This window comes from Cupressus sempervirens, chromosome 9 (assembly GCF_028749045.1).
Source record: "Cupressus sempervirens isolate cs-2001-9-10 chromosome 9, ASM2874904v1, whole genome shotgun sequence".
Lineage (NCBI taxonomy): Eukaryota > Viridiplantae > Streptophyta > Pinopsida > Cupressales > Cupressaceae > Cupressus > Cupressus sempervirens.
This window is the reverse complement of record NC_143126.1, coordinates 660,348,014-660,361,963: the sequence shown is the minus strand read 5'-3', so window position 1 is coordinate 660,361,963 and position 13,950 is coordinate 660,348,014. Positions and strand designations below refer to the sequence as shown.

Here is a 13,950-nt window from a genome sequence, read left to right as displayed (position 1 = left end):
TTTGGTTTTCTTATAGGAGACAAAAATAAATCTTGATAAAGCTTCTTAGTTTCTTATGGTTTTTTCATAAGTGGGAAGGTTTTTTTCAGGAAGTGGTTGGGGCTTCAAGAGGTTTGGGTATAATGTGGAATCCAAATCTCATAAATGTCTTAGAACTAGAAAGATCTTCCTATTGGATCTTTGGAATCTATCAGAAGAATAACTTGGACTTCCCCTTTTTAAATATCTATGGCCCCATAAAATCTAATGACAAACTCAAGGTTTGGATAGAGATTTCAGAGATGCTTGCCTTGATTGATAACAACAAGGTGAATATAGTAGGGGATTGTAATGCCTTACTAGATTAAGAGGATAGGTTTGGGAGTTTAAGGGTGTATTCTCAAATCATGGAGGATTTTAGAATGTTTGTGCATCAAAATCATTTATTTGGTGTAGTCACAACAAATGGTAAATTCACATAGACTAACCATAGGGAGAAATTCACCAGAATCTTGGAGATATTGGATAGATTTCTAGTTGGTTCTTTTTGGGTTGAATCTACTTTTAAAATGGGTTCTTGTATTCTTCCATTCTCTCTGTCAGACCATTTCCTAGTTCAACTTTCTATTAAAGAATCTCCTCAATGTGGTAAAGGAAGCTTTACATTTCAAAACATGTGGTGGAGAGATAAGGATTTTTTGCCTGATTTGGAATCATGGTGGTAGGAAAGTAATATTTTTATTGGGACACCAAGTTATTACTTCTCGCAAAGATTGAAAATGCTAAAAATATATATTAAAAGATGGAATAAGGATTCATTCAAAAACATATTCGCGGAGAAAATAAGGATTGAAGCAAAATTGGATGTGCTTAACAACCATGTCATAGCGAATGATATGACTAACAAATATTTCCTACAAGAAAAAAGGTTGAAAATGATCTAGTAGAAATCCTACATAAAGAGGAGGCATTTTGGAGGGATAAGTCCAGAGATAACTAGATTTGTGTTGGTGATCGCAATACAAAGTTCTTTCATTCTTCGGTTAAATCGAGGAGAGCCAACAATAGGATCAATCATAGTCAAAAGGACCATGGAGTTTGGTTAGAGGATGAAGGTGTAATAAAAAAGGAAGTAGTTGATCATTTTAAATCTCTATTAGGGGAATCTATTGACTCTTATTTTTTGGACCCTCAACATTTGCTTGATGTGGTTTTGAAAGTGGTTTCAGAAGAGAACAATTTGGATTTGATGCATCCCTTTTCTATTCTGGAGGTTAAAAAAGCCACCTTTGATAATCTACCAGATAAGATGCTAGGCCTAGATGATTTTCCTTAAGAATTTTTACAAAAATGTTGGAGTTTTATGGGGAAAGAAATGTTAAAAGTGGTGGAGGATTTCAGGAAGAAAGGAAGATTTGTGAGAGAGATCAACAATATAGTCATTGTCTTGATTCCTAAGAACTCTACAATTCTATCTACAAAATCATCTCTAAGGAAATGGTTAGCAGATTGAAGACAAAGCTCGACAGGTATATTTTGGCTGAACAACATGGTTTTATCCCTAGGCACGAAATTTCAAACAATATTCTAATGGCAAGGGAAGTTGTTCATTCTATGAAGTTAGGAAAGAAACTAGGTATGATTATCAAATTAGATGTTAATAAAGCATATGATAAAGTAAGATGGTCTTTTATATGTGAAGTTCTTTCTAGATTTGACTTTTGTCAAGAGTAGATTAGATGTATCATCCACTATTTATCCTCTATCCACTTCTTGGTTCTGGTCAACGATTCTCTTTGTGGTTTTTTTCAAGAAACCAATGGATTGAGGAAAGGTGATCCTCTATCTTCATTCCTTTTTGTTTTGATGATAAAAGTGCTTGGTAGGAACATTAGAAAGCAAACAAATTTGGGTTGGTGGAAAAGAAGTTTTATCCATAATTTTTCTGAACCTATTTCACACTCACAATTTGTTGATGATACTATGCTTTTTTGGGAGGCTTCAGTTAGGGAAGCATTGGTCATCAGGGAGGTGTTGGATAGTTATGATAAGGGTTCAAGACAATGCATGAACATGTTGAAGTCGAAGATTTATTTTCTCAATTCTAGCAGGAGCCTACAGAATGATGTTATTAATATATTGAGATTTGTAGTAGGTGAATTCCCCATTGTATATTTGGGGGTACCTCTATTTTTAGGTAGGTTTGACTCCAACATATGAGAGGATATATCAAATAGATGTCAATAGAAGGCTCTAGCATGGAAAAATCAGTGGTTATCTTAGGTAAGTAGAATATAAATGATAAAATCAATGCTATCAGCCATTCCTATATACTACATTTCAGTCTATCAAATGACTAACAAAGCAACAACATCTATTGATAGTTTGTTAAAAATAATCTTGTGGGAAGAATCAAAGGAAGTTAAAAAGACCCCCTAATAAGTTGGGACATGGCCTGCAAATCAAAAAAAGATGGCACTATTGGTATGAGAAAGATGTTGGACTATAGAATCATGCTGTGGTAGCTAAATTGGCATGGAAGATGTACAAATATCCAGAGAAACCATGGTGTAAATTTATGTTAGCTAAATACTTGGACTCTGCTGACCCGAAATAATTCTTGCGATGGCCAATGTAAACAAAGGATCTCATATGTGGTGTTTCCTTTGGAATAGCTGAAATCTCATTACTGAACATCTTACTTGGAAAATAGGAAATAGGCATAGAGAAAATTTTTGGCATGATTCTTGGAATGGAGATGCTTTTCTAATTAATTAATTCAAGGATATTAATTGGGTGACTGAAATAGAAGTAGTGATGGGGGCAAATTAGATGATTATTTTATTAGTCATGAAAATTCTTGTTCGATGAGTTGGAAATTAGTGGGATCAAGCTCCCTAGAGTATCAGAGGAAATTATATGATCTCCTTTCATTTAGAATTGTGATTCCCTCGGATCTTGAAGATCAACTATTATGGAGTGCATCTAAATCAAAGAATTATAAGGTCAATCTTAGTTATGAGTTGTAGAGATTCAACACTAGAGATGTTGAGTGGCCTTCGATTCTTTGTTGGGGAAAATGGTTGCTTCCAAAAGTAGGTATATTTCTATGGTTGCTCTTTGTGGTAGGATTCTCACAAGAAATCATTTGAAGAGTATTGGTATTGAGGGACCAAGATGGTGCATTTTGTGTAAAAAAGATGAGGAGATAGTGGACCATCTCCTCCTTTGGTGTCATTTTGCACAACAATGTTGGGAGTGGTTAATAGGTAGATTGAGTTGGAATGCGGTCAGTAATGAATTCTTTAGAGATTTTTTGTTTTCATGGCCATTGGATAGGAGATTTTCAAAATGGGGAATTCTCTAGATAGTAAGTCCATCTATGCTAGTATGACATATCTGGAAGGAGAGAAATCATAGGATTTTTGAAGAGAAATAGATGGGAATTGAAGTTTTGTAGGAAAAGATTAAAGATGTTATTGAAGAAGTTGTTAACATCAAGACCCAAGGGCTGAAGTATAGTGTAAAATCCCCACTAACTAGGACATTAATACCTACAAAACCCATGTTAGAATTCATACAATAATAAAAATATATCTTACTATTCTACCTTCTATCCTCACCCAACATTAAATACGTCTCTAGATCGGGTTACCTAACCCTTAGTTATTCAACTGTATTTTATAGAGTGCACCCTTTAAGGTTCACATATGCATATGCTGACACCATTAGAATATTCCTTCCATTATACTTCCTCAAGCATGTTGGTCAGATGGAGATAATTCTCGCATACCAAAATTATAGAGGTTGTATCCATTAAGTAGTGTTCTTGGCCAAATGGGTATTTAACCCATTTCTGATACCAACACTTTACCATCATCTCTGTCATGCCAGCCAAACAGGTAGTAATACTTATCTCTGATGTTGATGCCCAGAGCTTGCCATTTACTTCATCATAATTGCCAAATGGGAATGAACCCATCTTTGGTACAAAATACATGAAGTGATAACCTTGGATCCTTTTGTGACATTCATAATGAATGCCCTCCACCAAGACATGTTTGGATCATATTACGACATTCTAATGAATGCCCTCCACAAAGACGTGCTTGGATCATATGCTTAATAATTATATTCTTTTATTCTATTATGATCTAATTCCATAAATAATTGTTTAGAAAATATACAATCCACATATATTTGATGTCATATAGTAATTGAATATATATATATATATGGATTTTGTATATGCATATATGTTGACTTAAAGATACACCACATTAAATTAACGTATACCATTTAATAATAATATTTAGACAACTTAATATATCCTTGACTTACCTTGGGGAGTTTAGGCTTTGATTGCTTTGAAATGCAACCCCCTTTATTATCTTCCTATACTTACTTCTACCACAGACTGTACCACTTCCTTCGCTACAAATCTGTATCTATACTCATGTGATGGATGACTTGAGGGGTCCCAGTGGTAGCGATTATAATCTTTCCCCTTCCTTCGATGTTCCACCTATCTTTCCATGTGGGCATGGTTATAAAGTAAAGGCATATATGTCTCAACCCTTTTCGATCCAAAACCCTATTCAACCTCACACTGACATGGTCCTCTACGTGTTGAAGTAAGCCTTTGTTCTTTCTTACTGACCATCAGTTTTCTAATAACTTTGTGACTGTTGTGTGTCGGCACTGGCTAAATAGCCACGAAAATGCACCGCCTAGCCCGTGTCATTTCATTTTCGTCCATTAAATATTTGGAACAAAACGTACTCTGATAGTCCTGTCTTCGAAATGCCTAGCGAGAGTCTTGGGAAGGCAACGACTATCCAAGACCCATGTGCGTTCTCCCAAGCACATGTAAAAATATTTATAACTTATTACATGTAAAAAAATCTAACTTTATATTACTTTTGAAAAAGTATATCGATTTCAATAATTTAAATGAAAGTATGTATATTAATAGCGTTTAAAATTTAAATCTAAGTTATAATGTTTTAAATCTTTATTATTATTTTAATTTTTTATTGTTTGAATTGAAGTAACATTTAAGAATTAAAAAGTAAATTAATATTAAGTTTAAACTTTTAAAAATAATAACTAAGAATTTATATTATCTATCTAATGAATTTTAAAATTAAAAATAGATATCCTTCTTAAATTTAATTTTAATATTATTTTTATCTTTAATATTAATTTTAAAAAATCAAAATTATATATAAGTGTGTGTTGCATAAAAATGTAACTAAGGAATAACACTAAGCAACTAATGCACATTCCTACATTATCATGCAAAACCTCAAAATATGAAAGGAGACATGTAAATGAACAACATGAAACAAACAAGAGTATTAATGAAATCAAAATAACACTATGCAAACCTTATGAAACCATCAAGTGATTGATGATTTCACATTATTGTGCGATGTGGTTGCTCACAATTCTTGCAGCATAACAATGGGGTAGATAGTGCTTCATTGTGAAAATGAGGAGAGGGCTCTCCATTTATAAGAAAATGGATGCAATGGACGGTTGAGATTGAATGAAAGATGGAGGGCTAAGATCTCTCAGGATCGATGAGGTGTCAATGAGGTGGAGGCCAAGTAGACTCCAGATGGATTAGGGTTTTGACCATTCAAAGGGGGCAATATGCTCACACATGTGTGAGCAACCTTTGATGGTGACATGATCAATGAGGTGTGAGAAGCATGGCTTCTCACACATGTGTGAGACAACTTGATTCTCATGCAAGAGGACAAGTGTGGAAGAGGTGTGAGAAGGATGGCTTCTCACACATGTGTGAGACACCTTGACTCTCATGCAAGAGGACAAGTGTGCAAGAGACATGCAAAATATGAAGGATAAGGAAAGTGTGAACATCTCTCACACATGTGTGAGGATTCGTCACACATGTGTGAGAACACACTTAGAATTAAAAGGAGATTAGCTAGGATGATTATGCAAAGCAAGCATGATTAGGAAGTGGGTTGGTTTAACATGATGGGTTAGTTAGGATAGTGAGGTTAGGTGAGGGTTAAATGTAGGAGCCATGTGCTCAAATAGGATTAAATGCAATATTTAATTCCTAGTGGGATTAGGAGGGAATTAATTAAGTAAATAACATACTTAATTAAAGTGAAAGGGGTTAGATGCAAGTGGGAATAGGTTAGGATTTAAATAAACCTTAGTTTATTTAAATCAAGGTAAGGCGAACATAATTAAATAAATGTAAAATTTATTTAATTAAGGTAGGGGAATTAAATAAATAATAAATATTTATTTAATTGGTCACGAAATGGGTTTTGGACAAATTTAGGTGTCTACATTTTGCCCCTCTTTGATATAGCATTAGTAATGTTAAATCAAAGAAGAATAAAATATAGTGGCTGAAAGGATAAGACTAGTAGCATGATGCCCCAGTCATGAAAGGATGAGGAAGGATGACGAGGATGGAAGGGTATGCCCCTTCAAGAGGACATGCGGGTTAGAAGAACACAGATGTTCTCTTGAAATGGAAAGGAAGAGGATGGAAGGGAGTTATGCTGCAATGGCGTGAACAACCTAAGTTTGATATTGTACTTAACACTATGCACCAAGGTATGAGGAACCAAGATGACAATGTGTCTAGTACGTGATAAAAAGGGTCTAATACAACCATATGCCTTATGAAACCATGATATGGAAGATCATGATTCCTGGGAAAATAGGATGCAAAGACCATGATACATGAAAAAAATACTAATGCATACAAGTAATCAAGCAACCATGCACAAAAGACCAAAAGCAAACCACCATTTTGCCCCTAGTCAAGTTGAAAACCCATTAATGGATCGATTGATGATGACTGATTAAGGATGGTAAAGCTAATACTAAGCATAATGCACATCCGAGGATTGGGAAGGATTCATCCCATGATAATGATGTTTGAATATGGTTAATAGATTATCAGCTGATTGGGTCAAAGTGATGAATCGATTAAGGATTGATGTATAAGATTACAAGATTAGATCGATTGAATTAGTATTGATTGCATAGTTGATATGTTTTTTTTATTTTTGATTTTATGGTGGAGTTGGAGGAATAGATGAAATTCAAATGAATGTGGATGAGATTGGAAGAATCATGTTGATAGGATGAAGAATGATGATAGTAGAATTCAATTGATGTGAAAGAATTAGAAGAACTGAAAATTGATTGAATTAGAGGGTGAATGAATTTGATTGAAGTGAGTTGGAAGAATTAGATTGAATGTGATATGAACGAATAGAATGGATAGAAATGAATGGATTGAAAGAATGTGAGATAGAATGAATAGAATGGAATTGATCGAACGAATGTGGAATAGAATGGATTGGGACCAATGACAAGGGAGAACCAAGGCATGGTAAATGGAGGAAAAGCAATGTGAGTAGGTCAATGAAAGGAATAGTGAAAGGATATGAGGGGCCAAATGATATGGAATTGGAAAATGCAGGGCCAAGGATCAGGTTTCGAAGGAGTCCAAATGCCCCATACCAAGGATAGGAATATCGTGGGAAATATGGCGGGAAAGGATGCATGAAAATGGCAGGAGATATGGTGGGAAAGTAGGCATTAAAATGGGAAAATGGTGTGAAGGCTTAGCGTATGGAGGAAGAGAATGCATGTGCTCTTCCAAAGTAGGTATAAACATTTTGATAGTGTGCCTCTAGTATTGATCACGAACATGGGAATGCAAGCAAAATGAATATGGGATATGGGAGGGAGGGATGGAAAAGGGTTAATGAGATGAAGAGTGTGGATGACATGTGGGATATGAAGTGGAGGAACGGTAGGAATGACCAAGATCAAGGACATATGAAAAAACGATGGAAGTATGTAGGAGTATGGAGGGAAAATGGATGAACTAATCATGAAAAAGATCATGGGATGCAAGATATGGATAGCATGTCAAGATCAAATTCACGAAAGGATGATGGAAGCATGTAGGAAAATATATGGAAAATGTGCAAGGGATATGGAAAGTGCATATGGATGGATGAAAGAAAAGTGAAAGTCAAGATCAAAGATGGAAAAGGATAATGAATGGTAGAGGGAAGGAGGGAAGATATGCAAGGAAGAGTGGTATGGATGGTGCTTGCCCCCAGTGTAGAGTGCAAGTGGACAAGGAAAAGTGAATGGAGGGATACATGATAGGTGAATGGAGGGATACATGATAGGAGAATGAAGGGAGGACTCAAGCATCTATATACATGGATGGTATGCCTTGATATATTTTTCCATTTTTTTTTTTTTTTTTCAAAGAATTTTGGCTATTTGCTCATAGATGTTGGTAGGATGGTGAATGGAGGAAAATGACTTATGAAAAGGGTTGGATTAAGAGGGTGGAGGGGGTGGGAGAAAGACATGGTTGATGGATGCTAGGTTAGAAGACTTGTGAGTGAAGGGATGAAGGAGGTGAAAATATCATCGTCTGCACACACCTTGAAGGGTGATGGAAAGGAGGAAATTGTGGAGGATATGCAAGGGAAAGTGTGGATTTTGGGATAAAGGGACCCAAAATGGATGAAGGAGACGGTGGATTTTGGGGCATAAGGACCCAAAATGGATTTAGAAAATGGAAGCATGGATGATTTATGCATGAGGGAAGCTTTTGGATTATCAAGATTGGATGCCATTTTGAATCTTTCTTTGAGATTCATTGCTACATTAAGTAGCTTTGGTATCCACAAAATTTTTTGCATTTTTGATTTTCAGCCTTTGTGGCCTTTTGATTTTGCTTTGGATCAGATTTTTCTTTTCTTGAACATGTCGTTTAGAAGGGACATGTTGATCCTTAGATTTTTGTGGATTTTTAGCTTTATTCGCTTTTTCTATAGCATCCAATTTGCTTCCATTGGCTATGGTATGGGTGCATGAAGGTAAGTGGGATGGAGAGCGTATGGATTGTGAATGTTGGAGGGAAGTCAAGGATGTGTGCCTTTGTGGATCTTTACTAGGATCATGAGGGAATGAAATGGCAGACATGGATATGATAGATGGATGTATGTAAGGACCCAAAATGGATGGAAGGAATGAAGGGTTGGGCTTTGGAACATAGGGACCTAGAATGGATGGAAGATAAGGACCTAGAATGGACTTGGAAGATGAATGATGGGAAGCTTTAGGTTTGGAAGGGGGAATTGTGGAAGGTGTACCAACATCTGGAGACGTTATTTCTTCAATGGGATACTTAGCATTTTCAACACAAGATACGAGTCCAGGTATATGGGGTTCATGAGTGGTAGGATCATGTGGAGGATGAGGATCATGAAAGGAAAATGAAGGGGTGCTTTGATCTTGACTTAGAAGAGGTTCATGGAGTGGAATGAGTGGATCATGAGATGGAGTGGAGGGGATGGAATCATGAGATGGAGTGAGTTGATCTTGACATGGAGGAATATTAATGGATGGAGTGGAAGGAACTTCGTCAGGAGATGGAGTGGAATCAGTAAGGTGTGTAGTACATGGAATGTCTTGATCTTGATTAGGAAGGGGATCATGAGATGGACTAAGAGGGGTAAATGGATCTTGAGGGATAGGGGAAGGATGGGATGGAGAAATGCTCAGATCTAGAGGAGAAGAGGCATCTATAATGTCATGCTTTGGATGAAGAACTTTGGGTGATTGGCTCTCTTTATCTTGTTCTTTACACTTAGCCAAGAGTGATGTAGAAAACCCCTTACGAGGTGGGGATGATGTGTATTTTGGAGGACTATGATTGTGTGAAGGTTGAACTACGGGTAGGGGATTGCATGGAGGGTGGGGTTTGGATGGGATATGAGGACTAGGATCTTCGAAACATAGAGGAAGAGGACACATGGCATGGAAAGTGGCCTCTTTTTGCTAACTTGCTAAGAGATAATTCTTTAATTGTTCCATTTCCATGGTAAGGTCATTTGTGTTGGAGGAAGTGTGTGGGCTAGGAATGTAATTGTATGGAGTTGAAGGATAATGAGGTGGATTTCCTTTGTCAAAGGTAGAAGAATAATGAAAATGAGATGGATTAGATTTGGATATGAAATGTTGAGGATGGATTTGATATGCAGGTTGAACGGGAGGTATAACTCCATATTGTCTTTGAAGATTGTCAACCATTTGATTAAGCAAATTCAAATCCATAGATGCTAGAAGAAGAGTGATGAAAGATTTGATGACGAAGGAAATATGAACTTGGGACTAGGAGCGAATGTTGGACTTTGTGCTGATTTGATTTGAAATGGATTTGACTTGATATTGATTTGATTTGATTTTGATTTGATGTTGATTTGATATTGATTGGATTGGATGAGGGTTTGATTTGATTTGATAAAAACCCTATCAGATTGCAAACAAGTGAATGCAAGATGTGAATGAAAGTCCACTGTTAGTGATAATGCTCCTATGACCAAAGTAGAAAGATGCAATGCAAAGTTGAATTAGAGGAAGATGAATGAAACCAGGAAGATGGATTGTGGAGGAATATATAAATGGATTGAATTAAGAATTGATTAGAAATGAATGAATTTGACAAGGGATTGGATTAGAAGGATGACGATGTGGAGAATTGAATTAAAAATGCATTATGAGATTGGTGGAGGAAATTAAAGTTGGATGATGATGAAGCATGACTAGGATGAAGATTAGGAATTGGATTGAATGACAAGGAAATGATGTGGACAAATGGAGATGTTTAAGATGTCAAGCAATGATGTGAATGATGAAGATAATAGATGTATGAGTGTGATGACTTGGATGGAAAGAAGAAATGACGTGGAATTGATGTGGACAACTTGACTAAGAAGACCTAGACCAAGACGTGTTTTTGTTGTTTTTGAAATTTGTTTTGATTTTTTTGGATTTTTGAAGTTTTATGATTTTTATGGGTTTTTTATGTTTTATGATGTTTTTGGGTTTTTAGGTTTTAAGATGCAAAAGTAAACAAGAAAATATGTACAAGGCAAGTGTGTTTCAAACACGCAAGAACATTAAACACACCAACAAACCTATAAGGTTTTGACTAGGATGTACAAGGATCAACTAGAGGGTGTCCTCGATATACGCAATGTACGTGAGGCCCAAATCTGTAAATGAAAGAAAATACTGCCACACAACCGGGGGGAGACGGTAACCCAAATCTCCTTCTTCACTTCCCAAAGGTATAAAGTTCTTTGGGGCTTAGCCAAGAGTGACAATATTATGCTTCCAAGAGAGGTGTCTTTTGATTCACCTCCCAATTTTTATACTCCGTCAGAATACTGGAGTTGAGGTCATCCCAAGGGGTGATGAAATCCCCAAGTAGGCCTCCTAAAAAAAAGAAAAACAAGACCATTTATTTCTTGTGCACCTAAGATCACCCGAAGGCGCGAGGGGAGAGAATACGTAAGTGGCCTCAAGGTTCAAAAAGACACGTGTTCATTCTCAATGAAACTTTAAGTTTTCTATCTACTTGAAGACACTCGTGATTAAAACATGCAAGGTTCTTTTCAACTTGAAATAGCACCAACGTAAATGAAAATGCGGGTTCGTCAACAAGAAAGTAAAGCGAGTGTGTGCATAAGCAAAATTGTTGAAAATGAAATCAATTTTCTTTAAGACATTCGAGATTGTGTGAGTTCGTTTTAAGTACCAAATCCAAATGTGTCTTCTACCCTAAACATGCATGTCAATTTTAAACACCAAGTCCAAATGTTTTCTATGCTAAGATTCATCCATTCAAATGAAAGTGATTAAGCTATACAAGTTCATTAACTTTTGAGTCCAAGTGATAAAAATCACTACAAATTCCCTTAGTGATGAAAATCACTATTGTTTTTTTTAAGTATTTCAAGCTTAATTTCCAAGAGTAATAAACATTAAGAAAAACCTACAAGAAAATATGGTTAGGTGTTTAAAATGCTCCCATCTATAATGCTGCAATAAACAAGTTAATTAGCTTCAACAAAATTTAAAAAATGAAGGCTAACTATGGGAAAATTTCATTCTAACTTTTTTTGTAATTTTTTCTATACATGAATATGCTTAAAATGACTTAATTCGTACAGAACCACCAAAAGTCAAAATACAGAGACGACAAACCACGTAGACGACAAGATAGCCAAGACGACTGAATAGAAAGGTCGTTGAAAAATTGCAGACGACAGAATAGCGCAAACGACAAAATAGAAAGGTTGTCAAAAAATCGCAAACGATAGAATAGCGTAGACGACAATATAGAAAGGTTGCCGAAAAATCGCAAATGACAGAATAGGTCGTCGAAAAACGTAGATGATAGTCTACTATGCGTAGACGATAGTTTAGTGTGCCTACAACGCAGATGACAATCTACGAAGCAAAGACAAAAAACAAAATTCGTAGATGACAGAATAGATTTTTTGTAAAAAATTAAGAAAAATGCGGATACGCCAATTTGTGAAGACGCTAATCTATGCAGACGCTAATCTGCGCAGACGCCAAAATGCGGAGATGCTGGTATGCGCAGACGCTGGTCTGCGGAGATGCTGGTCTGTGCAGACGACAATCTCAGACGACGCTACAGCCTGCGAAGACGACAATTCGATGTTTTACAACTGAACCAAAGTTATTTGCAGATTTTTGAAATGAAACCAAGGACGTGGGTCCCACCGGACATGCCAAAAATGTGTTGCATAAAAATGTAACTAAGGAATAACATTAAGCAACTAATGCACATTCCTACATTATCATGCAAAATCTCAAAATATGAAATGAGACATGTAAATGAATAACATGAAACAAACAAGAGTATAAATGAAATCAAAATAACACTATGCAAACCTCATGAAACCATCAAGTGATTGATGATTTCACATTATTGTGGGATGTGGTTGCTCACAATTCTTGCAGCATAACAATGGGGTAGATAGTGCTTCATTGTGAAAATGAGGAGAGGGCTCTCCATTTATAGGAAAATGGATGCAATGAACGGTTGAGATTGAATGAAAGATGGAGGGCTAAGATCTCTCAAGATCGATGAGGTGTCAATGAGGTGGAGGCCAAGTAGACTCCACATGGATTAGGGTTTTGACCATTCAAAGGGGGCAATATGCTCACACATGTGTGAGCAACCTTTGATGGTGACATGATCAATGAGGTGTGAGAAGCATGGCTTCTCACACATGTGTGAGACAACTTGATTCTCATGCAAGAGGACAAGTGTGCAAGAGGTGTGAGAAGGATGGCTTCTCACACATGTGAGACACCTTGACACTCATGCAAGAGGAAAAGTGTGCAAGAGACATGCAAAATATGAAGGATAAGGAAAGTGTGAACATCTCACACACATGTGTGAGAACACGCTTAGAATTAAAAGGAGATTAGCTAAGATGATTATGCAAAGCAAGCATGATTAGGAAGTGGGTTGGTTTAGAATGATGGGTTAGTTAGGATAGTGAGGTTAGGTGAGGGTTAAATGTAGGAGCCATGTGCTCAAATAGGATTAAATGCAATATTTAATTCCTAGTGGGATTAGGAGGGAATTAATTAAGTAAATGACATACTTAATTAAAGTGAAAGGGGTTAGATGCAAGTGGGAATAGGTTAGGATTTAAATAAACCTTAGTTTATTTAAATCAAGGTAAGGCGAACATAATTAAATAAATGTAAAATTTATTTAATTAAGGTAGGAGAATTAAATAAATAATAAATATTTATTTAATTGGTCACAAAATGGGTTTTGGACAAATTTAGGTGTCTACAAGGTGAATAATGTTTCAAATATTATAATTATAATGAATGAAAATTTATTGTAAAATATTAAAATGTAAGAGTAGAAAGTAATTATCATAATTAAATAATATTCCTTGCTTAGAAATTTGATTAAGTTATTTTGTTGAAATATTTTATTTATATTTATGTTAAAGATAATTTAATGAACTTTCTATTTATAAAGTTTTTAATGTTTATATCATGTATGGAATATTAGTATTTTAAATCAAAATTTATTAT

General features: G+C 35.7%; 1 pseudogene; it reads left to right on the top strand.

Moving 5' to 3' along the window:
• LOC149540479 (26S proteasome regulatory subunit 10B homolog A-like) overlaps window positions 1-12,095 on the top strand; it is a 27,672-nt pseudogene extending 15,577 nt beyond the window's left edge.
• The last annotated feature ends 1,855 nt before the right edge of the window (window positions 12,096-13,950 follow it).